The sequence below is a fragment of the Salvelinus fontinalis genome, chromosome 9, assembly GCF_029448725.1.
Source record: "Salvelinus fontinalis isolate EN_2023a chromosome 9, ASM2944872v1, whole genome shotgun sequence".
NCBI classification, from domain to species: domain Eukaryota; kingdom Metazoa; phylum Chordata; class Actinopteri; order Salmoniformes; family Salmonidae; genus Salvelinus; species Salvelinus fontinalis.
In genome coordinates, this window is record NC_074673.1 from 35,228,543 (window position 1) to 35,254,602 (window position 26,060).

A 26,060-nucleotide genomic window follows, 5' to 3' on the forward strand; every position below is an offset into this window, starting at 1 on the left:
TTAGTGTATGCAACAAGTATACGTCTTAGTGTAGGCTACAAGTATAAGTCTTGATGTAGGCTACAAGTAGCAGTCTTAGTGTATGCAACAAGTATACGTCTTAGTGTAGGCTACAAGTATAAGCCTTAGTGTAGGCTACAAGTATAAGTCTTGGTGTAGGCTATAAGTAACAGTCTTAGTGTAGGCTACAAGTAGAAGTCTTAGTGTAGGCTACAAGTAGCAGTCTTGGTGTAGGCTACAGTTCCTAAAAGCTTGTCTAAATGCCAACATTAACAACCCAGAATGATTTTCATTCTAGTTAAGTACAGACTCAGGCTGCTCCTAGACATTTGAAAGCCATTGGCCTCCAAGTCACAACCCATGGGTTAATAGTGCTGTCGGCACAACAAGACACTTACACAACCATGCAGGCAGTGGCACATTGATCCTCTGTGGTGAGAGGAACCCTCTCCAGTTACAGTTCATCCTGCTGAACATCTCGTAAACGTTGGGCCAGTGTCAGTGCTCTCCGAGTGCTTCCAGTGAAAAGATAATCACAGCGATCAGTGTTATTTTAAAGCTTGACCAGCCACAATAATCTGTTCACATCAACAATCGTGCACTCACTTGTGCCTAATGGCTTTTAAATTCACTGGCCACCTCCAACTCACAGCCCGCCAGCTCCGAGGCTGATCAATTAAAACGACTTTAACATTTATAGGCCCATCAATAAGCAGTCCCCTTTGGCTCAACAGTTCTTGCCTACGACATAGTACAGGCTGGCTTTGGTTTGCATGTGAGGAGTCAGTTGTTTCTAGTCAATCGGCTTCAATGTCATAAACAATGCAAATTTACTGCCAGGGATTGATTAGATGGGAGCTAAATGTTGATTTACTTTCAGTCTTCATGTCTCCAGAAAGGGCTGTCCTCTCCTCAGTCTGTTCTCACCTGTACAGCAGGCTATGCAAGCTCATTGAAATTGCTGTAGATTGTTTATGGAATTCCTATCATATTTTTGGAGTATACAGTGTGTAGTTCTTTTCGTAATGACTGGTCTGTTCTGGCTTAGTTTAATCAGAGAAAACATCACATGGAAACTATCTTATTGTACTGCACTACAGATCGTTAGACAGACTGATACGAATCCTTGAACAGGAATAGTTTTATTAGGGAGAAACCGACTCTACTGTACGAGGGACGAGGGAGTTGCATTCACCTCAGTGTGGTATGAGATGAGTTGGAAGTTGATGCTATAAATGGTCTGCTCCCTTAAGGGAGCCTCACTTGACATGTGTTACTAAATCTTTCAGAGCTGCCATCTGCTTCCGTGTTAACTGCTGGGAATGCTGACCTCTGCCGGCACTAAGGTCGTCCAAACCTGATCAAATCCTGAGTGGCACACTCACGATCCTCCAGGATGCTAAATGTGAGTTTTATACTTTCTTCATGTTGCTATTTTGATACTACAATTCATTAGATCCGTGTACAACATTCTTGCTGAAGCGTGTAGCCTTCACCCGGATGTGTGTGTATGTGTGTATGCGTGTGTCTATGCATGTTTTTGTACTTGTATGTTTCTAGTAGAGTTACACATACAGTAGTAGGCTACAGAAAAGGGCACACATGTTTGTGAACCCAAGGCCCGGGCCATTGTGGGTGCAAGCGAAGGTCATTCCAGCTGGACTCCCATTGTAAACTGAGGGTGTTGCTTCTGGCCATTGACATGATACCAATGACCTCCTGCAACCTTAACATGCTGAACACCACAATTAGCCAAGACAGAGTATAGCTGAGTACAAACACAGGTCTCCTCCATTTACATGAACTGACCACTGTTGTTTACATGTAAGTCAGCAAAAAAAGTAACAAACCTTTTTCAGGACCCTGTCTTTCAAAGATAATTCGTAAAGATCCAAATAACTCCACAGATCTTCATTGTAAAAGGTTTAAACACTGTTTCCCATGCTTGTTCAATGAACCATAAACAATTAATGAACAAGCATTTGTGGAACGGTCTTTAAGATACTAACAGCTTACAGGCGGTAGGCAATTAAGGTTACAGTTATGAAAATGTAGGACACTAAAGAGGCCTTCCTACTGACTCTGAAAAACACCAAAAGAAAGATGCCCAGGGTCCCTGCTCATCTGCGTGAACGTGCATTTGGCATGCTGCAAGGAGGCATGAGGACTGCAATGTGGCCAGGGCAATATATTGCAATGTTCGTGCTGTGAGACGCCTAAGACAGCGCAACAGGGAGACAGGACGGACAGCTGATCGTCCTCGCAGTGACAGACCATGTGTAACAACACCTGCACAGGATCGGTACATCCGAACATCACACCTGCGGGACAAGTACAGGATGGCAACAACAACTGCCTGAGTTACACCAGGAACGCACAATCCCTCCATTAGTGCTCATACTGTCTTCAATAGGCTGAGAGAGGCTACACTGAGGGCTTGTAGGCCTGTTGTAAGGCAGGTCCTCACCAGACATCACCGGCAACAGCGTCGCCTATGGGCACAAACCCACTGTCGCTGGACCAGACAGGACTGGCAAAAAGTCCTCTTCACTGACGAGTCGCAGTTTTGTCTCAACAGGGTTGATGGTCGGATTCGTGTTTATCGTCGAAGGAATGAGCGTTACACCGAGGCCTGTACTCTGGAGCGGGATCAATTTGGAGGTGGAGGGTCCATCATGGTCTGGGGCGGTGTGTCACAGCATTATTGGACTGAGCTTGTTGTCATTGCAGGCAATCTCAACGCTGTGCGTTACAGGGAAGACATCCTCCTCCCTCATGTGGTACCCTTCCTGCAGGCTCATCCTGACATGACCCTCCAGCATGACAATGCCTCCAGCCATACTGCTCGTTCTATGCATGATATCGTGCAAGAGAGGAATGTCAGTGTTCTGCCATGGCCAGCGAAGAGCCCGAATCTCAATCCCATTGAGCACGTCTGGGACCTGTTGGATCGGAGGGTGAGGGCTAGGGCCATTCCCCCTAGAGGTGAAATAAATAAATGTCCAGGAGCTTGCAGGTGCCTTGGTGGAAGAGTGGGGTAACATCTCACAGCAAGAACTGGCAAATCTGGTGCAGTCCATGAGGAGATGAACTGACTGTTACTTTTGATTTTGACCTCCCCTTTGTTCAGGGACACATTTTTCCATTTCTGTTAGTCACATGTCAGTTGTTGAATCTTGTTATGTTCATACAAATATTTACACATGTTAAGTTTGCTGAAAATAAATGCAGTTGACAGTGAGAGGACTTTTCTTTTTTTGCTGAGTTTATTTGCTGTATATGTTTTACTCAGTAATGCAATGTACGTGGGTTAAGTTTGACATAGTGATCGGAAACAGCCTGTGTAATAGAAGCTGTGGAGATAGTTGGGGGTGGAAACACTTGCCCGGAGCGTGAGGTCATGGCTTTGACATACCAGGACCTCCGTCCTTAGAAGTGACTGACAGGAGGCAGCTTGCTGATGCCTTTCACGTGGGAATCCCAGCTTGCAGCAATTTTAAAACGAAACCGTCTGCAGGACTTTATGGGAACATTTAATTGTGAGGTTTTTGGGTCCCTGTCTGTTTCTCTTAAGAAAAAAACCCATCCTAAGTTTGTTAGTTCAGATAACATTTTAGTCAGAAGAAAGAGCAGCTGTGTTTTCAGTCCACTCTTCAATGTCGTCCAACATACATTTACGACAAAAAAAACTCAAAGATTATTTGAATACCAATTCACTTTTTTTAAAGTATTTCTCCAGAGTTGGTGTTGAACTAGTATTGCTGTCTTAGAACATTGAACTTATAATGACATATAGTGGAAATAAGAAACCTCACAGAGCACCATCCTGTCAGCTGTACAGCAGTGGTAGCATCAGTGATTTTAAAAGAGTCTTTCTGCCATGTACTATTGTGCAATGTAAATTCTTTTAACAGTTGGCAAGCTAATAAAACATACTGTATATTAGCTATAGAGCCATTGAGTCTCCATACCTCAAAGACATATTGCTTATTGGACAGTGAGGGGCTGCAGCAGGCTTTACAGAATGTGCTGTACGTTCTTCAGTCCTGTGTGGAAGTTTAGCGGGCTTATTATTACTCAAGGGGGGTTCTTCACTGTTTTCCTACCATGTCCCATGGGTGTCTTTTCCAGCTGTAATGAGGCCTCCAGGACCACAGAGCTCTCTTTAAAACGGGGAGCAATGAGTCTATGTTGGCACAGAGAACAGGGATTTGCACTACTCAGTGGAACGAGAAGGTCACTGAGAGGAGTTTTATTTTGGGAATCTGTCTTGTTTCTGAACCAAACAAAACTTAAAGGGACACACTACAAAGCCTCGGTGGCTGTGGTTGTCTATCAGAAATACAATGGCATGAAATAAAGATTTGACAGCTGTGGTGGTTACCCTCACCTTGATGTTAATATTGTGAGTATGGAATATCACATGGGGCAATTTTACTTGAGTATGTGCTAGTTCTTTGTAAAAGGGCATATATGTCTGACATTTTCTAGACATTTTGAAGTTGAGTAATCAGAGCTTTGAGAAAATCTTTCAAACTTGTGTCACTTCAATCAAGCGCCACAGAATAGTTCATTCACATGTCAAAGACTATTATGTCTGTGTCCTGCTTCAGCTTTTCAATGTCAGCAGCGGGGTTAACTTTCATAGAGGATCAATTGTAAGTTTGATTAAATGCATAGAATAAAATGTACATGACATGCATATAAAACAGGCTATCTTGAAGATACACTACATGACCAAAAGTTTGTGGACATTTGCTCATTTGAACACTCATTCCAAAATCATGGGCATTAATATGGAGTTAATGCTATAACAGCCTCCACTTTTCTGGGAATGCTTTCCACTAGAACTTGGAACATTGCTGCGGGGACTTGCTTCCATTCAGCCACAAGAGCATTAGTGAGGCAATGCTTGGCTCACAGTCGGCGTTCCAATTCATCCCAAAGGTGTTCGATGGGGTTGAGGTAGGGGCTCTGTGCAGGCCAGTCAAGTTCTTCCACACCGATCTCGACAAACCATTTCTGTATGGACCTTGCTTTGTGCACGGGGGCATTGTCATGCTGAAACAGGAGAGGGCCTTCCCCAAACTATTGCCACAAAGTTGTAAGCACAGAATCGTCTAGAATGTCATTGTATGCTGTGGCGTTAAGATTTCCCTTCACTGGAACTAGCCCGAACCATGAAAAACATCCCCAGGCCATTATTCCTCCACCAAACTTTACAGTTGGCACTATGCGTTCGGGCAGGTAGCGTTCTCTTGGCATCCACCAAACCCAGATTCATCCGCTGGACTGCCAGATGGTGAAGCATGATTCATCACTCCGGAGAACGCATTTCTCCAGAGAACGCATTTCCACTGAGTCCAATGGCGGCAAGCTTTACACCATTCTTGCCGATGCTTGGCATTGCGCATGATGATCTTAGGCTTGTGTGTGGCTGCTCGGCCATGGAAACCCATTTCATGAAGCTTCGGATGAACAGTTTTTGTGCTGTTGTTGCTTCCATTTCACAATAACAGCACTTACAGTTGAACGGGGCAGTTCTAGCAGGGCAGAAATTTGACGAACTGACTTGTTGGAAAGGTGGCATGCTATTACGGTGCCATGTTGAAAGTCACTGAGCTTTTCAGTAATACCATTATACTACCAATGTTTGTCTATGGAGATTGCATGGCTGTGTACTTGATTTTATACACCTGTCCGCAACCGGTGTGGCTGAAATAACCACTAATTTGAAGGGGTGTCGTCATACTTTTGTATATATAGTGACCTTGCTCTATCTTGTTCGTACTGTATCACCAACTCCCTTTAATGGACTTGGGAATTAGACATCAGCATTTTGAAATTGTACGAAACCGAGAAAGGTCAGCCAATAACTTGCATGAAGGGTAGGAAAAACACTATACACTTTCAACAATTCATGTTGCGTTTAGCCTGAAATTGGTCCTTCACTTGCCCACCATTCACCCCAAACTAGAGGCGCTTCAGTGTAGCACCTGCTAACCCAGGGCTAGATAAAGAGGACACAGCAGGCCTCATGTCATCCCTCTCCACCCTTAATAGCAGTCCCCAGCCCAGCAAGCCTGCCACTCTAACACATTCAGGGATAATTACCCCTGACAAGAGGGCAAGTCATCAGCACAGGCCTGATAAGCATTACAGCCAGATGACAGCGTACAGAAGTGTATTAGCAACAGTGTGACATATCACATTACCGCTGTGAATATAATAAAGGAGATCATAAACACTAAGGCAGCTTTAAAGACGAGCCATCTCTTTCCTCTCCCACCAGGCCATTACATCCCATTTACCAGAGCTGATAAGTTGATTCCAACTGTCACCTTGGAATATAGATATTGACAAGATTAAGATACATTTTAACCATTATAATTTCAGATAAGCAATTCATTTATATCATGACTTGAGTAATGGTAAGTATCCTGTTGTCGTAGGTGGTATAGTGATATTATTTAGTGAATTGCTTTGCTGGTATCACAAAATGAACATGGTGCTGCACAAAGTTCAGCATCAATCTCTTGTGAGGAGCAGAAGAATACAATCTACTTTTGGGAACAGTGTCTCATGTTTAGCTGATAAACATGTACACAGTTCTACAGCAAAATTGCCACATTTTTAAAGAATGGTTTAATGACATTTTGAAAATGTGTCAGAATTTGTGTCAGAATTTGTAGATATCGTAGATCTGATAACAGTGAATGATCGGTGCTAAAAATGGACATTGGGCAACTAAAAAGCCATTTTCCTTAATTGTTTTAACACTTGTACTAAAGAAAGAGCCATGTGTAACTGGAGCCCTAAGATACTGGGACAGGTCTTGAACCTGATAACTTGTACATGTTTTATCACTGTTACATTATAAATGATTTCCACAGACTGGGGCCTTGTGGGATCATATTCTGTCAGCTTCAGTTCCTGGTAACATCATTTAATGATATTAACACATTTGCAGCTCTAGTGTTTCAGCGTTATCTGGGAAATCTTAACTGCCTACATGGTAAATACTTGGTTATGATATTATCAGGAGCAGCCCATTGTTCCCAGGGTGTATCAGATGGCTATTAAATGTGTGGCAGCAGTGCTAGTAACTAAGCTCATAAAGGCCTGTGACGCTATCTAACAGCCTGCCTGCATTTCCTGTTGTAACTGAGAGAGGTCGGCTGGAAAAGCAAGAAAGAACAGCCGTTGTAATGGATGCAGAAGCAACATTTTATGGTTTATTTTTCATGGCTCCATGGTGCTCTGTTAAACCTCTCATTAACCTCCTCTTTAACTTCCTCTGCCACATTTGATACAGTATTTTTGCTTAACTTCAATGGTGCCAGTGCTAATGAGACCAGCAGTAAACTGTGTGTCCGAAATGAACGCATTTTAGGGTTCACACTCTTATACAAGCCTTTTGTAATGTTCAATTAGCTTCAAACTATTTGTATAGATTCTCCTTCCAAATTGAGCGCTTTCATTAGGCTGTACATTTACCTTGCCATTTATTTTTTATTAATGCCATATGCCACATAATGTTCCAATGGCAGCTGCCAATAAGTTAAGGTACACATGTAATCGGTGTATAACTCCTGTTCTATAAAGTGGCAACAGTATGTGGTTATTTTTAAACCTTGACCTGGTCTCAATCATTTAACTCACTTTTATAGCCACAGGGTGTCTACATTCATCACCATACAGGATGTAGGATCTTAATTTGAGCCAGTTTGCTACAGCAGGAAAATAATCATGCAGCAACAGGAAATGTTAATTATTATGTGGATTATAATTCATGGACATTTTTGTAGGGGTTGATACATTTTTCGTAAGGGAAAAACAATTCTGAAATTTCTAAGTGAAAATGACAAACTTCAAAAACCTTTTTAAACCTCAAATCCACCACAGTTGGTGTGGTGGATTTAAACCACAAATCCACCAAATCCTGCAACAGGGTGATAAAATTAAGATCGTACATCTGTAGGGTTTCTACATTCAGCCAATGACAGGCTCCTCAAACATACCAATGCCCTTATTAGAACCCCATCAGGATTGACTAATGGAAATATATTTTACAGTGGAATAAGGCAATATGAATGAAGTTGAGAGGGGTAAGGTGCAGCAAGAACATAATGAACAGATGTAATCATTATAACTGGCTGAGATTTAGGAGGCATATTTCAACGTTTGTAGCTTTTGTTATCTAAATAAGAAAACTTGACTTGTAAATCTGATACTAATGAAAATGTACATGGAATAACGAGCTGCCAGATATCATTCGGAGCGACCATCCGGACATGTCCTGCTTCTGTGGTCCTGCTTCTGTGGTCGCACAAGACATGACACATTTTAATTTGAGCACGGAACTATGCCAAAGCTCATTTCATCCGGCGCACAGGGACAGGGATTTACCTCCACTAATGGAGTTCAGTGATTGCAGCATGTCAGATAACTAATAATCATAAGGAGTCATGGGAAGTGAGTGACGAGATAGACCTAGAAGGGTGTTAAGGGAGCGTGTGTGTGTTTTGGCGTGTGTGTGTTTTGTGTGTGTTGTTTAAGGGGGAGGCCTCCATTGTCACAGTGCTCTGTAACACTCTGGATTTCTAACAAGCACAACAGAGGAGATGGGGAAATGTTCACAAAACCTCCTTAAAATCAGACCTAAGGGGCCATAAGCAGCGTCACTCTAGACAGCTATTTATCGGAGATGACAGTTTGCAAATATCTCAATCTTGGAAAAGGCACTCTGGGTGACACTGAGGAGTGCCGTGAAATTGGAGGAGTCAGCAGGCAGCATTTATTTCATCTAGCTTTCTCCAATGAGGTACAGTTGCCTGACAGCATGAGATTGCTGACAGATACGTCACAGCAGTCCCAACAGACACTTTAATCCATTCTGCATAGATCAGAATTAAGCAGTTTAATGAAAATATAAAAACTCGAAAGAGAGAAAAAGAAAGGATAAGATAGAACTGCCATTATTAAGGTAGGATCTGAATCTGAAAGTAGCAATAGTTTTAATGTCCTGTGGAAATCATTACAGCCTAAATGATCGGTTTTAAACCCCCATCATGTTGCATAGAGTGTACAGAATGTACAGTACAATTATTAATATCGTCGATGTCGGATGAAAACCTCTCATCTCCAAAACATACCTTTTTCAAACAACCATATTTTACCATTAATGAACATACAATTTTGATTTTGGATACATTTTCTTGGTCCTAGATTCATGAAATGTTCAGAGTACATTGAGGACAGTTACTGCTTTCAATATGTGTAAAATTAAATAAACAAACATTTAGTTACAAGGTTTTCATCAGACAGTGACAATATGAATTACAGTTGAAGTCGGAAGTTTACATACACTTAGGTTGGAGTCATTAAAACTTGTTTTTCAACTCCACAAATTTCTTGTTAACAAACTATAGTTTTGGCAAGTCGGTTAGGACATCTACTTTGTGCATGACACAAGTAATTTTTCCAACATTTGTTTACAGACAGATTATTTCAATGTATCTCAATTCCAGTGGGTCAGAAGTTTACATACACTAAGTTAACTGTGCCTTTCAACAGCTTGGAAAATTCCAGAAAATGATGTCGTGTCTTTAGAAGCTTCTGATAGGCTAATTGACATAATAATTGGAGGTGTACCTGTGGATGTATTTCAAGGCCTACCTTCAAACTCAGTGCCTCTTTGCTTGACATCATGGGAAAATCAAAAGAAATCAGCCAAGACCTCAAAAAAAACATTGTAGACCTCCACAAGTCTGGTTCATCCTTGGGAGTAATTTCCAAACACCTGAAGGTACCATGTTCATCTGTACAGACAATAGTACGCAAGTATAAACACCATGGGACCACGCAGCCGTCATACCGCTCAGGAAAGAGACACGTTCTATCTCCTAGTGATGATCATAATTTGGTGTGAAAAGTGCAAATCAATTCCAGAACAACAGCAAAGGACATTGTGAAGATGCCGGAGAAAACATGTACAAAAGTATCTATAAAACAAGTCCTATATCGACATAACCTGAAAAGCCACTCAGCAAGGAAGAAGCCACTGCTCCAAAACTGAGATAAAAAAGCCAGACTATGGTTTGCAACTGCACATGGGAACAAAGATCGTACTTTTTGGAGAAATGTCCTCTGGTCTGATGAAACAAAAATAGAACTGTTTGGCCATATTGACACTCGTTATGGTTGGAGGATAAAGGGGGATGCTTGCAAGCCAAAGAACACCATCCCAACCGTGAAGCACGGGGGTGGCAGCATCCTGTTCTGGAGTTGCTTTGCTGCAGGAGGGACTGGTGCACTTCACAAAATAGATGGCATCATGAGGGAGGAAAAATATGTGGATATATTGAAGCAACACCTCAAGACATCAGTCAGGAAGTTAAAGCTTGGTCGCAAATGGGTCTTCCAAATGGACAATGACCACAAGCAAACTTCCAAAGTTGTGGCAAAATGGCTTAAGGACAACAAAGTCAAGGTATTGGAGTGGCCATCACAAAGCCCTGACCTCAGAATTTGTGGGCAGAACTGAGAAAGCGTGTGCGAGCAAGGAGGCCTACAAACCTGACTCAGTTACACTAGCTCTGTCAGGAGGAATGGGCCAAAATTCACCCAACGTAGTGTGGGAAGCTTGTGGAAGGCTCCCTGAGACTTTGACCCAAGTTAAACAATTTAAAGGCAATGCTACCAAATACTAATTAAGTGTATTTTAAACTTCTGACCCGCTGGTAATGTGATGAAAGAAATAAAAGCTGAAATAAATCATTCTCTCTACTATTATTCAGACATTTCACATTCTTAAAAGAAAGTGGTGATCCTAACTGACGTAAGACAGGGAATTTTGACTATGATTAAATGTCAGAAATTGTAAAAATCAGAGTTTAAATGTATTTGGCTAAGGTGCATGTAAACTTCCCGACATCAACTGTATGTCACTGTCCTAGCCTCCAACCTAGCATCATGGCTGCTGTAAGGTACAGTGGGGCAAAAAAGTATTTAGTCAGCCACCAATTGTGCAAGTTCTCCCACTTAAAAAGATGAGAGAGGCCTGTAATTTTCATCATAGGTACACGTCAACTATGACAGACAAAATGAGGAGAAAAAATCCTAAGAATCACATTGTAGAATTTTTTATGAATTTATTTGCAAATTATGGTGGAAAATAAGTATTTGGTCACCTACAAACAAGCAAGATTTCTGGCTCTCACAGACCTGTAACTTCTTCTTTAAGAGGCTCCTCTGTCCTCCACTCGTTACCTGTATTAATGGCACCTGTTTGAACTTGTTATCAGTATAAAAGACACCTGTCCACAACCTCAAACAGTCATACTCCAAACTCCACTATGGCCAAGACCAAAGAGCTGTCAAAGGACACCAGAAACAAAATTGTAGACCTGCACCAGGCTGGGAAGACTGAATCTGCAATAGGTAAACAGCTTGGTTTGAAGAAATCAACTGTGGGAGCAATTATTAGGAAATGGAAGACATACAAGACCACTGATAATCTCCCTCGATCTGGGGCTCCACGCAAGATCTCACCCCGTGGGGTCAAAATGATCACAAGAACGGTGAGTAAAAATCCCAGAACCACACGGGGGGACCTAGTGAATGACCTGCAGAGAGCTGGGACCAAAGTAACAAAGCCTACCATCAGTAACACACTACGCCGCCAGGGACTCAAATCCTGCAGTGCCAGACGTGTCCCCCTGCTTAAGCCAGTACATGTCCAGGCCCGTCTGAAGTTTGCTAGAGAGCATTTGGATGATCCAGAAGAAGATTGGGAGAATGTCATATGGTCAGATGAAACCAAAATATAACTATTTGGTAAAAACTCAACTCGTCGTGTTTGGAGGACAAAGAATGCTGAATTGCATCCAAAGAACACCATACCTACTGTGATGCATGGGGGTGGAAACATCATGCTTTGGGGCTGTTTTTCTGCAAAGGGACCAGGACGACTGATCCGTGTAAAGGACAGAATGAATGGGGCCATGTATCGTGAGATTTTGAGTGAAAACCTCCTTCCATCAGCAAGGGCATTGAAGATGAAACGTGGCTGGGTCTTTCAGCATGACAATGATCCCAAACACACCGCCCGGGCAACGAAGGAGTGGCTTCGTAAGAAGCATTTCAAGGTCCTGGAGTGGCCTAGCCAGTCTCCAGATCTCAACCCCATAGAAAATCTTTGGAGGGAGTTGAAAGTCCGTGTTGCCCAGCAACAGCCCCAAAACATCACTGCTCTAGAGGAGATCTGCATGGAGGAATGGGCCAAAATACCAGCAACAGTGTGTGAAAACCTTGTGAAGACTTACAGAAAACATTTGACCTCTGTCATTGCCAACAAAGGGTATATAACAAAGTATTGAGAAACTTTTGTTATTGACCAAATACTTATTTTCCACCATAATTTGCAAATAAATTCATAAAAAATCCTACAATGTGATTTTCTGGATTTTTTTTCTCATTTTGTCTGTCATAGTTGAAGTGTACCTATGATGAAAATTACAGGCCTCTCTCATCTTTTTAAGTGGGAGAACTTGCACAATTGGTGGCTGACTAAATACTTTTTTGCCCCACTGTATGTGCTCAGTCTCTCCTCCCTCCTCCCCACTATTCCAGGGTGTATATATCAGTCCCAGGGCTTGGATCTAAGCCATGTCAAAGCCAATGGCTTCCATGAGTCTGTAGATTAGAGGAGAAGGGAAACGATGGTGTGCCAGCAGGTATGTGCAGCTGAGAAACACTGCTGTGCAAACATTATTTAACAAATAAGGAAAATATTTTCTAAAGGAAGCTAATAATTCACCGTAAAAATTGAGGGAAAGGTGGGGAGGAGGACGCAAGGTATAAAGCATTCCCTCCCTTCTCCACCCTCTGCCCTAGATCATTCGCAGCATGTTTTCCGAGTTCCAAACAGGGTGATTTAGTGCCATTGCCTCTGCCTGTGCTCATATGGCTCTTTCAAATATAAACATGGACCAAAAGGTGAACATTAAAATGTAATTATGGTAAGTGCAGGCATATGTAGAATCCCAGACCTATTCTGTAGAATCGACATTTCAGTCAACTTTGAACTCTGACCCCTAAACGAGGTCTGGAGCAAATTGACATCATCATTATCAGCTGCAATTTTTATGACTTCTAAAATACTTTCATTCATAAGAAGCTCAGCTCAGCCCTGCCTCTCCCTGCAGTATCAAACGGCATAAGAGAATGCCAGTGTGTTTAAGGCCGGTAGCACACATGAGAGTGATTATCTGGCTGACATAATGCTATGACCTTTAGCTGTGATCAGAAGTGAAGGGGAGTATGGCCTCAGCAGCCACAGATACCCTCCAATCAGGAGTGACTTCCCTCTCCCAGGCCTCCTGACCTCCCCCCAGCATGACACAACACTCTGGCAATCAGTCGTCCTTGCGGTTAAATGGGAAAATCCACTCAAAATTGTAGTATTTTTTTCATTAATCCATTGTTGATACCGTCCCTTTTGCACGTCAGAAGTCAAGTTTTCAAGATATTGGACTTTCAAGAAAGTAAATTATCACCAGCTATATCATCATATGATGCATTTTGGGAAGTTTTGTGTCAATTGAGAACGGTTGATTAAATCAGTCAGTGTTCCAGAGGTAGCTCACTTGATTCAACTTGTCAATTAACACAATAATAAAACCTATGGAATTTTAACAATATAATATGGCTGACTGAAAAAAAACAAAAAACTGTATCGTTCTTCGAAAGGATCTACAAATAACATTTCAGATTGAGAAAGGTTCTTTATAAAAAACATTCTCCTTAAAGTACGGGCCACAGGTAGCCTAGTGGTTAGAGCATTGGGCCAGTAACCAAAAAGTGGCTGGATTGAATCCCTGAGTTGACAAGGTTAAAAAAATATATGTCGTTCTGCCTCTGAACAAGGCAGTTAACCCACTGTTCCCCGGTAGGCTGTCATTGTAAATAAGAAGTTGTTCTTAACTGACTGCCTGGTTGAATAAATACAAATAAAGTTTCTATAAAACCCATAAAAAAGTGTTCTATATAGCCCCCCCAAAAAAGGGTGGGGGGCTAAATAGAACTAAGCTAACTATAGCTTAACCTGGAAGCCAGCTGCACCAATGTGTCAGAGGAAACACTGTTCAACTGAAGTCAGCCTGCAGGTGCCTGGCCTGCCACAAGGAGTTGCTTGAGTACAAAATGCATGGCTATATACAGGGAGTACCAGAACCAAGTTGATGTGCAGGGGTATGAGGTTATTGAGAGGGTTAAAGTGTCTAGGCAACAAGATAGACAGTAGCAGCAGCAATGACATACATGTGTGCATATGTTGAGTGTCGGTGAAGTATGTGTGGGTAGAGTTGAGTGTGTGTGCACAGAGCCAGTGCAAGGGTCAATGCAGGTAGTCTGGGTATCCATTTGATTAGATGTTTAGCAGTCTTATGGCTTGGGGGTAGAAGCTGTTCAGGGTCCTGTTGGTTCCAGACTTGGTGCACTGGTACTGCTTGTTGTGCGATAGCAGGGGGAACAGTCTATGGCTTGGGTGGTTGTAGTCTTTACATTTTTTTTTAGAGGGTGGGGGGGGGGGGGGGGGGGGGGCTTCCTCTGACACCGCCTGGTATAGAGGTCCTGGCAGGGAGATCAGCCCCAGTGGTGTACTGGGCCGTAATCACCACCCTCTGGAGCGCCTTTCGGTTGGGTGCCTTGCAGTTGCTGTACCAAGCGGTGATGCAGCCAGTCAAAATGCAATCAATGGTGCAGCTGTAGAACTTTTTGAGAATCTGAGGCCCATGACAAATCTTTTCAGCCTTCTGAGGTGGAAGAGGCGCTGTAGTGTCCTCTTCACAACTGTCTGGGTATGTGTGAAGAATGTGATTTCCTTTAGTGATGTGGACACAGAGAAACTTGAAGCTCTCGACCTGCTCCACTGTAGCCCCATCGATGTGAATGGGGGTGTGCTCGTCCCTCCGTTTCCTGTAGTCCACGGTCAGCTCCTTTGTCTTGCTGACGTTAAGGGAGAGAAAGGTTGTTGTCCTGGCACCACACTGCCAGGTGATCAGTCCTACCACTGTTGTGACGTGAGAAAACTTGATTATGGTGTTGGAGTCGTGTGTGGCCACGCAGTCGTAGGTGAACAGGGAGTACAGGATGGTATTAAGCACACACCCTTGAGGGGCCCCTGTGTTGATAGTCAGCGTGGCTAATGTGTTGTTGCCTACCCTCACTGCCTGGGGGCAGCCCGTCAGGAAGTCCAGGAGCCAGTTGCAGAGGGAGGTGTTCAATCCCTGGGTCCTGAGCTTGGTGATGAGTTTGGAAGGGACTATATGGTTGCATGCTGAGCTGTAGTCAATGAACAGCATTCTTATATATTGTAAGTATTCCTTTTGTCCAGGTGGGTGAGGCCATCTGTGGATCTTTTGGGGCGGTATGCGAATTGGAATGTCTGGAATGATGGTGTTGATGTGAGCCATGACCAGCCTTTCAAAGCATTTCATGGCTATAGAGGTGAGTGCTACGTGGCGATAAGTTATCTTATTATGAACATTTCTGATCACATTTCTTGCAGTCAAGTTGGCTTCTTCCTCCCTGACACTCAAACCAGGGGTGTGTTCAGTTTTCTATGTTTCATGACAGTCTGTACTGAACAACATGTTTCCCCAGCTTTTGAGGTACATTTGCTCCTGTTTGGTGGGTGTGGTGAGGTGTGGCCTGATCAATATGGGTGTGACCAGCTGAAATTGCAAAACTCGTGCAGCACACCTTATGGTAATCGTCCTCACAATCACAACGTTTTTCATCTGGCCGTGCAGTACAGTACCGTTTCAGTTTAATTAAAAGTTGCACATCATTCTGTCACACTGAACGCAACCCAGTATGTGACTATAGGTGTAGCTAGGGAGTGAACAGCCTATACACCTATCAAGGAACCATGGAAAATTGTGGGTTACACTTACTGAGCTGCCGAAGCCTCCCACCATTAGCATGGACAAATTGAAAACGCTAGTCATTGGCGACTCCATTACCCACAATATTAGACTTAAAAAGAATTATCCAGCGATCATACATTGTTTACCAGGGGGCAGGGCTACCGACGTAAAGGCTGATTTGATCCTGGTGCTGGCTGAGGCTAAAACTGGCGAGTGTAGATGGTATAGGGATATTGTTATCCACATCGGCACCAGCGATGCTAGGATGAAACCGTCAGAGGTTACCAAGCGTAACATAACTTCAGCGTGTAAATTAGCTAGAAAGATGTGTTGGCATCGAGTAATTGTCTCAAGCCCCCTCCTAATTAGGGGGAGTGATGAGCTCTATAGCAGACCCTCAAAACTCAATCGCTGGTTGAAAACTGTTTTCTGCCCCTCCCAAAATTGAATTTGTAGATACCTGACCCTCTTTCTGGGACTCTGCCACAAACAGGACCAAGCCTGGCCTGCTGTGGAGTGATGGACTCCATCCAAGCTGGAGGGGTGCTGTCATCTTATCATCAACATAGACAGGGCTCTAACTCCTCTAGGTCCAAAATGAGATAGCCAGCCTGCCAGCTTAGTGGAGTCTGCCACTAGCACAGTCAATGTAGTCAGCTCAGCTTTCCCCATTGAGACTGTGTCTGTGCTTCGATCTAGGTCGGGCAAACTAAACATAGCGGTGTTCGCCTTAGCAATCTCACTGGAAAAAAGACCTCCTCCATTGCTGTCATTATTGAAAGAGATTATGATAACATCTCACATCTCAAAATAGGACTACTTAAATGTTAGATCCTTCACTTCCAAGGCAATCATAGTCAATAAACGAATCACTGATCATAACCTTGATGTGATTTGCCTGACTGAAACATGGCCTCTCCTCCTGGTTACACTAGTGACCATATCCCCCGTGCATCCCGCAAAGGCGGAGGAGTTGCTAACATTTGCGGTAGCAAATTTCAATACAATAAATTAAAATGACCGCGTTTTTGTCTTTTTAGCTTCTAGTCATGAAATCTATGTAGCCAACTCACTTTTTATATCTACTGTTTACAGGCCTCCAGGGCCGTATACAGTGTTCCTCACGGAGTTCCCTGAATTCCGATCGGACCTTGTAGTCATGGCAGATAATATTCAAATGTTTTGTGACTTCAATATTCACATGGAAAAATCCACAGATCCACTCCAAAAGGCGTTCGGAGCCATCATCGACTCAGTGGGTTTTGGTCAACACATCTCCAAACCTACGCATCGCTACAGTCATTCCTAGTTTTGTCCCATGGAATAAATATTGTGGATCTAAATGTTTTTCCTCAGACTCCTGGACTATTGACCCACCGTTTTAATACGTTTGCAATCACAACAAATTATCTGCTCAGACCCCAACCAAGGATTATCAAAAGCCGCGCTATAAATTCTCAGACAACCCAAAGATTCCTAGATGCCCTTCCAGACTCCCTCCACCTACCCAAGGACGTTTGAGTACAAAAATCAGTTAACCAGGATCTAAATTTAGCGTAATACCCTAGATGCAGGTCGCATCTCTAAAAAACAAAAAACATTGGTCACAAGAAATTTGCTACCTGGTATACAGAAAATACCAGAGCCCTGAAGCAAGCTTCTAGAAAATTGGAACAGAAATGCGGCTCCACAATACTGGATGTCTTCCGACTAGCTTGGAAAAACAGTACCGGGCAATATCGAAGAGCCCTCATTGTTGCCTACTTTTCCAACTTAATTGAGGAGTATAAAAACAAGAAAAATATACATTTTTGATACTGTCACAAAGCTAACTTAAAAAGCAGCATTCCCCAAGAGAGGATGGCTTTCACTTCAGCTATGATTAATTCATGAACTTCTTTGACGAAAAGATCATTAGAAAGCAAATTACTAACTCCTCTTTCAATCTGCGTATTTCTCCAAAACTCAGCTGTCCTGAGTCTGCACAGAACTGCTAGGAACTAAGATCAACGGAGACACTCACGTGTTTTATACTGTCTCTCTCAACATATTCATGAAAATATTCATGGCCTCTAAACCTTCCAGCTGCCTACTGAACCTTATTCCAACTAAACTACTGAAATAACTACTTCCGGTGCTTGGCCCTTCTATGTTGAACATAATAAATGGCTCCCTATCCTCCAGATGTGTACCAAACTCACTAAAAGTGGCAGTAATAAAGCCTCTCCTGAAAAAGCCAAACCTTGACCCGGAAAATGTAAAAAACTATCGTCCTATAATCGAATCTCCCAGTCCTCTCAAAATGTTATTCCTGTTGCGCAGCAGCTCACTGCCTTCCTGAAGACAAATAATGTATACGAAATGCTGGTCTCGTTTTAGATCCCATCATAGTACTGCGACTGCACTCGTGAAGGTGGTAAATTACCTTTTAATGGCGTCAGACAAAGGCTCTGCATCTGTCCTTGTGCTCCCAGACCTTAGTGTCGCCTTTGACACCATCGATCACCACATTATTTTGGAGAGATTGAAAACCCTACTTGGTCTACACGGACAAGTTCTTGCCTCATTAGATCTTGTGTCGGAAAATATCAGTTCATCTCTGTGGATGGTTTGTCCTCTGACAAATCAATTGTACGTTTCAGTGTTCCTCAAGGTTCAGTTTTAGGACCACTCTATCTCTTGGTGATGTCATTCGGAAATACAATGTAAACTTTCACTGCTATGTGGACGACAAACAGCTGTACATTTTGATGAAACATGGTGAAGCCACAAAATGTCCTACCCTGGAAGCCTGTGTTTCACACATAAGGAAGTGGATGGCGGCAAAGGTTTTACTTTTAAACTGACAAAACAGAGATGCTGGTTCTAGGTCCCAAGAAACAAAGATATCTACTGTTTGATATGACAATTAATCTTCATGGTGATATCAAGAATATTTCAAGAGCAGCTTTTTTACATCTTCGTAACATTGCAAAAATCTGAAACTTTTTGTCCAAAAATGATTCAGAAAAGCTAATCCATGATTTTGTCACTTCTATATTGCACTACTGCAATGCTCTACTCTCCAGAACACAGATAAAGCACTAAATAAACTTCAGTTAGTGTTAAATTTGGAAGTCTTGATGGTTCCAGACTTCTTCCATTTAAGAATGATGGAGGGCACTGTGTTCTCTGGGAACTTCAATGCTACAGAAATGTTTTGGTACCCTTCCCCAGATCTGTGCCTCGACACAATCCTGTCTCAGAGCTCTATGGACAAGTTCTTTGACCTCATGGCATTGTTTTTGCTCTGACATGGACTGTCATTTGTGGGACCTTATATAGACAGGTGTGTGCCTTTCCAAATCATGTCCAATCAATTGAATTAACCACAAGTGGACTCCAATCAAGTTGTAGAAACATCAAGGATGATCAATGGAAACAGGATGCACCTTAGCTCAATTTCAAGTCTCATAGCAATGGTTCTGAATACTTATGTAAATAAGGTATTTCATTTTTATGCATACATTTGCAAACATTTCTAAAAACCTGTTTTTGCTTTGTCATTATGGGGTATTGTGTGTAGAGTGATGAGGACTTACAACATAATTTTTTTTAATAAGGCTGTAATGTAACAAAATGTGGAAAAAGGGAAGTGATCTGAATACTTTCCAAATGCACTGTATGATGTTTATAATGTAACACAATAACTCTGCGATGGTTTTCCAGACACAATGAGAGAATGAGGAATGTAAGCCACACAGTTTAAGAGGCACTGGCTGTTTGTGTGCTGATATTTTTTAATTGCTTCAGACAAATTTGTTTTGAGACAAGTGTCAAATTCTGGAACATTAAAGTGCATTTCGGCGGATGGAGCACGTAAAAGGCGTGTCCTCAGGGAGTACTGTGATGCGCTGGTAATGAGTGGAGGTAATGAAAGACTTCACACTGACAGATGTATCCATTTAAAATAGTAATAACAACAGTTAAGATGGCAAAGAGCAAATTACACACAACTTTCATTAAAGCACATGTTTATCCAGGCTCTGCAGGGACCTGTCATTTTTATCCAGTTTCCAAGAAAATAAGGGAATGCACAACTATCATTGCCCCTCAAACAAGGTCAAGATGGTGATAGAGCCTTGTAAACATGTGCAACAGGGTTAGGTTCCCCCTGAGGGCAGGCTTAATTCACAGTGTTACACAGTATATCCACTATTGTGGATATCAACATGTCATCAGAAAGGTCTTCACTGAGGCCTGCTCTTCATCATATGATATGGGGGTTAGGTTATACAGTAGTCCAAAAGTTGATGCTATTAGGGGAATGCACTTATTTATGAATGGTGATAGTTTGTATTTCTTGAAGAAATATCACTATTCCTAGAATAGCTGTATCTATAAAATATGCTACATATTTAAATTACATTTCAAATCTATCGCTCTCACTTCTGCTAGCTAACAAACAGGCAAAGAAAGGTAGCTAGCCAATGAATGTGGTTTTGATTAGCTAGCTAGCTAACATAAAGTTTTACCAGTCAGATGAGAGCTAACGTTGGCAAGGTAGCTAACCAACAAGCAAGGAAAGCTAGCTATATTTTGCCAAGTAAGGTTTTTCATATAAGGCTGAAGTCATGTCTAAACTGCTGACCTAGACACTTGTGTGTAATTAGAGTACAAACAAATACGCACAAAATAAGATAGCGAACATCCTTGGCTGCTATGATAGCCAGTTAATGTTAGCTAGGTAACATTAGCCAACGTAAGACTAATGTTAGATAATGCAAATGACCAATTTATGCACCAGAATTTATAATTGATTCTTCCACTAAACATAGGTAACTAGCTAAATAGGTTCAAAGCCAATGCCAAACTTTGTGAAATTGCCACATTGCTAGCTAGCTAACGTAAACTCGTACATCGCCTTGGTCTGTACAATTGCCCTTATTTCAGCGCCACAAAAACATAATACTTCCAGATCAACTGTAATGTCAATACCATTGTAAAGCACAATTTCTCCCCTTTGCCAACAAAATCAATTACATGATCTAAACACTGCCCGTTTCTGCATAATTCAAGCAGGCAATGAGCCCCGTCGGGTCTTTTTAAAGATGGCGGGTGGGGAAGCGAAACTAATGTGTGATAGTGAGAAGGACAGATGTCCTGGGGGAAAATTGCTTTTTTCACTCGATCTGTCCAACTTATCACCTTATCGCCTCTAAAAATGTAAATAAAACACTATAAAGAGTTTATATAATGTGTCATTACATACCTATTTGAAGGTTTGTGTTGAATTTGAATCGGGTTTTTAGGGCGGTGCTAAAGTGATCTTAGAAGTAAAAAGCGGCTTTGAGAATGATGATCACATGCAATGAAAAATGACTAGGTATCCCTCATACCCCTGTCACTGTCCATTTCTTGTTTTTAAACGATGAGAGAAGTGCTACACCTGGTGGAGAGAGATTGTAAGACATAAATAGTTGCTTTATGCGTGCTTTACGTTATGACATGACACGTCAAGATGTAACGGAGGGTCAGTTTTTTCAACTTTTCTCCAATACTATAGAGCTATTACCATGTCGATCAACGCTTGAATAGAAACCTAGTTCACACCCCCGATTTTGAAGTCAACACAGTCGCATTAGTTTTCTTTGTAGCCTCATTTGAATGTCGCGGTTACGCACATTTGTACAGAATGGGGTGAGTTTACGTTACCTTACAATGCATGCAATGGGCATTGCAAAACTAGCTAGGTAGGTTACTTCATAGACCAAGTTACAGTAAGACAAGGTAGCAAGATTTCAGACAAAACAAACACTGCAGTTAGCTACGCTACATGCCCTTGACTAAGAACAACCAAGACCACAACAAAAACCATAACCGAGAAAACAAATTGGTTTGTTAAGAAACAGTAAGCTAGTTATGAACCGCATGGTTGAACCCAAGCGGACATGTAAACAGAGCCTCAGTTCAGTTGTGCACTGCAAGTGTGCAAATGCATGCTAGCATCAGACAATTTACCAGACTCGATTCACAGCATCGCTGTTTCAAACACGTGGAATACATTCCAGCATACGCTCCCTCTCCTGCCTTCTTGTCATTCAAAGTTGTGCTGACTGATTAACTTCTACTTGCACACAATCCCGGATCCGGGAGCACCCCCATCAGTAAAAAAGCTGACTAGCATAGCCTAGCATAGCGTCACAAGTAAATACTAGCATCTAAATATCATTCAATCACAAGTCCAAGACACCAGATGAAAGATACACATCTTGTGAATCCAGCCATCATTTCTGATTTTTAAAATGTTTTACAGGGAAGACACAATATGTATTTCTATTAGCTAACCACGGTAGCAAAAGACACAACTTTTTTCCCCACCATTTTTTCCCTGCATAGGTAGCTATCACAATTTCGACCAAATAAAGATATAAATAGTCACTAACCAAGAAACAACTTCATCAGATGACAGTCTAATAACATATTTATTGTATAGCATATGTTTTGTTAGAAAAATTTGCATATTTCAGGTATAAATCATAGTTTTACATTGCAGCCACCATCACAACTCTCACCAAAGCAACTAGAATAACTACAGAGACCATCGTGAATTACCTAAATACTCATCATAAAACATTTATGAAAAATACACAGCGTACAGCAAATGAAAGACAAAGATCTTGTGAATCCAGCCAATATTTCAGATTTTTTAAGTGTTTTACAGCGAAAACACAATATAGCATTATATTAGCTTACTACAATAGCCAACCACACAACAGCATTGATTCAAGCCAACAATAGCGATAACGAATAAACCAGCAAAAGATATTAATTTTTTCACTAACCTTCTCAAACTTCTTCAGATGACAGTCCTATAACATCATATTACACAATACATATAGAGTTTGTTCGAAAATGTGCATATTTAGCGGCACAAATCGTGGTTATACAATGAGAATAGTAGCCAAGCTGCCAACAAAATGTCGGGAGAAATCTTGGGAGAGGCACCCAATCTAATCAGTAACTAATCATAAACTTGACAAAAAAATACAGGTTGGACAGCAAATGAAATAAACATTAGTTCTTAATGCAACCGCTGTGTTAGATTTTTAAAAGGAACGTTACTATGACATGCAGCGTGCGTCAAAGCGAGACCGCACCGAAATTAATGGCGGAATAGTAGTTTCACATTTTTCAACAGAACAACGAATTAACATCATAAATACTTCTTAGTTTTTGATGAGCGTTCATTAGAATCTTGGGCAAGTTGTCCTTTGTTCTGTGGAATCGTTGCTCGGTTGTAGATTGTCGCCTTCAACTTTGGAATTAGCATTAAACATTAGCCATGTGGCGAAGACGTGCCCAACTCACTATAACGCAGCACAAAGAAATATCCGAAAATCGCAATATACTGATATAAACTGATATAACTCGGTTTAAAATAACAACATTATGATGTCTTTAACACCTGTATCGAATAAAATCAGAGCCGGATATATCTAAGGCCTATAACGGGAGCTTTCCAGAACGCCATCCTGAGGTCCGTCTTGCGTCATGGCGAATGTTGAAATGACTGCACCCCACGTTCCAAGACCCTTTATATGGCCTCAGATCTGCCTAGCAACTCCATTCCAATTCTCACTATTTGCTGACATCTAGGGGAAGGCGTATGCAGTGCATCTCGACCAATAGAAGACATGCAAAATAATAAACTGACCCCAGAACAGCCTGCCTGATTTCAGATTTCTCACTTCCTCACAGGAAGTTTGCTCCAACTTGAGTTCTGTTTTACTCACAGATATAATTCAAACGGTTTTAGAAACTAGAGAGTGTTTTCTATCCAATAGTAATAATAATATGCATATTGTACGAGCAAGAATTGAGTACGAGGCAGTTTAATTTGGGAACAAAATTTTTACAAAGTGAAAACAGCACCCCCTATTGAGAAAAGGTTTTAACACAGTGTCTAGTTTGTGTTCCCAGAAATTATGAAGTCGCCACCCACAAGTACAAATTAGTCAGGGGGTGCAGCCAGGTAAAACAACATCAGAATCATTCAATTAATCTCACCCGGCGGCCGTGTAGGCGTGTTTTGCACCGGTTGAAAGTTGATTACATTTGATTTTGAACCGGGCTGCCCCTGGGCGTCAGCCAGGTGCCCCACTCTGTCCGACAGCGAAGTCTGCTCAAAACAATTGACGTAATTAAGCACGTGTAGTAATGAGTGGATTTGTGTTTTCACGTGCAAAGTGATTGCTTTTGTTGAAAGTGCTTTATCTGCTTTCCTTCCCCGCTGACGTGATGGGCCATAGCCTTGAGTATGGCCAGATTAATCGAACCCTCTCTATACTTACTTAAATTGTGCGCAATCAATAGAAAATGAGATGCTTGCTAACCTGGTTAGATACGTGACTAAACAAGTCTGTTTTCAACAGATCAACTGTTTTAGACGATTGTATTTTAACCAAGTAAGAGAAATAAACATTAAATCAGTACTGAGTGAATGAACACAATTATTTTGGAACAAACGCTTCCAGACTGTTCGTTTAAATGGTCTGTCAAAATCAACCTTTCTAGAACGGGGTTTGTTGTAATGGTTAGAGTTATCACCTGTGGATCTGAAGATTGTGGGTTTGCCTCCCAGAGGTCATTAACCATTATTTTGTTTATAGTTTTGACAGCCCCCTCAAGACACAAACACACATTTATTTTCATTTACTAGGTGGCTCTTAAAAGAGCCTTTAGGTTCGTGGAGTGGCAGGCAAGTGGTGGTGTGTACTACTGCTTGCATCTTGCTAGAATGGGGGAGAGACCAGCTCTCAGACAGGTTGTTGCCCTCATCCGTGAGATGCACGCCATCCCTTCGGTACTGCCCAGGGACACAGTGCTTTATGGCAGTGGGATGTATTGTGGGCATGCTCCTGTCACAGGGAAATACAAGCTAGCCCAAGTGGACCTGACAAATGACTTATGCCAATTCAAATGCATGCCATACATACGGTACTTCGCACACTATCAATATTTTAAATGTATGTTCTGTTCTAAATCTGTGAGTACTCCCATCTGTTTCATATTTATACTACAATTTATAAATGTGGGAATGTATGCTCATTTACTGGAGTTGGACAGTTGAGTACAGAATTTCTAAGGACATGTGTAGCTAAAGGATTTAGAGCACCTATGCAATGTCAGATTTGTAAATACAGTTGAAGTCGGAAGTTTACATACACCTTAGCCAAATACATGTCTACTCAGTTTTTCACAATTCCTGACATTTAATGCTAGTAATGCTGTCTTAGGTCAGTTAGGATTACCACTTTATTTTAAGAATGTGAAATGTCAGAATAATAGTAGAGAGAATGATTTATTTAAGCTTTTATTTCTTTCATCACATTCCCAGTGGGTCAGAAGTTTACATACACTCAATTAGTATTTGGTAGCATTGCCTTTAAATTGTTTAACTTGAGTCAAATGTTTCGGGCAGCCTTCCACAAGCTTCCCACAATAAGTTGGGTGAATTTTAGCCCATTCCTCCTGACAGAGCTGGTGTAACTGAATCAAGTTTGTAGGCCTCCTTGCTCACACACACTTTTTCAGTTCTTCCCACCTTGACTTTGTTGTCCTTAAGCCATTTTGTCACAACTTTGGAAGTTTGCTTGGGGTCATTGTCCATTTGGAAGACCAATTTGTGACCAAGCTTTACCTTCCTGACTGATGTCTTGATATGTGGCTTCAATATATCCACATCATTTTCCTCCTCATGATGCCATCTATTTTGTGAAGTGCACCAGTCCCTCCTGCAACAAAGCACCCCCACAACATGATGCTGCCACCCTGTGCTTCACGGTTGGGATGGTGTTCTTCGGATTGCAAGCCTCCCCCTTTTTCCTCCAAACATAACGATGGTCATTATGGCAAAACAGTTCTATTTTTGTTTCATCAGACCAGAGGACATTTCTCCAAAAAGTACGATGTTTGTCCCCATGTGCAGTTGTAAACCGTAGTCTGGCTTTTTTATGGCGGTTTTGGAGCAGTGGCTTCTTCCTTGCTGAGTGGCTTTTCAGGTAATGGCGATATAGGACTTCTTTTACTGTGGATATCGATACTTCTATACCTGTTACTCCAGAATCTTCACAAGGTCCTTTGCTG

The 26,060-nt window shown here is 41.8% G+C and overlaps 1 long non-coding RNA gene across 1 annotated transcript in view; it reads left to right on the top strand.

Annotated features, from left to right (window-relative positions):
* Window positions 1-26,060, top strand: part of LOC129862479 (uncharacterized) — an 84,806-nt gene that overhangs the window by 38,660 nt on the left and 20,086 nt on the right. The window contains exon 3 of the long non-coding RNA XR_008760771.1: window positions 1,290-1,405. This is a non-coding gene — a long non-coding RNA (uncharacterized LOC129862479). The remainder of the gene's footprint in view (window positions 1-1,289; window positions 1,406-26,060) is intronic.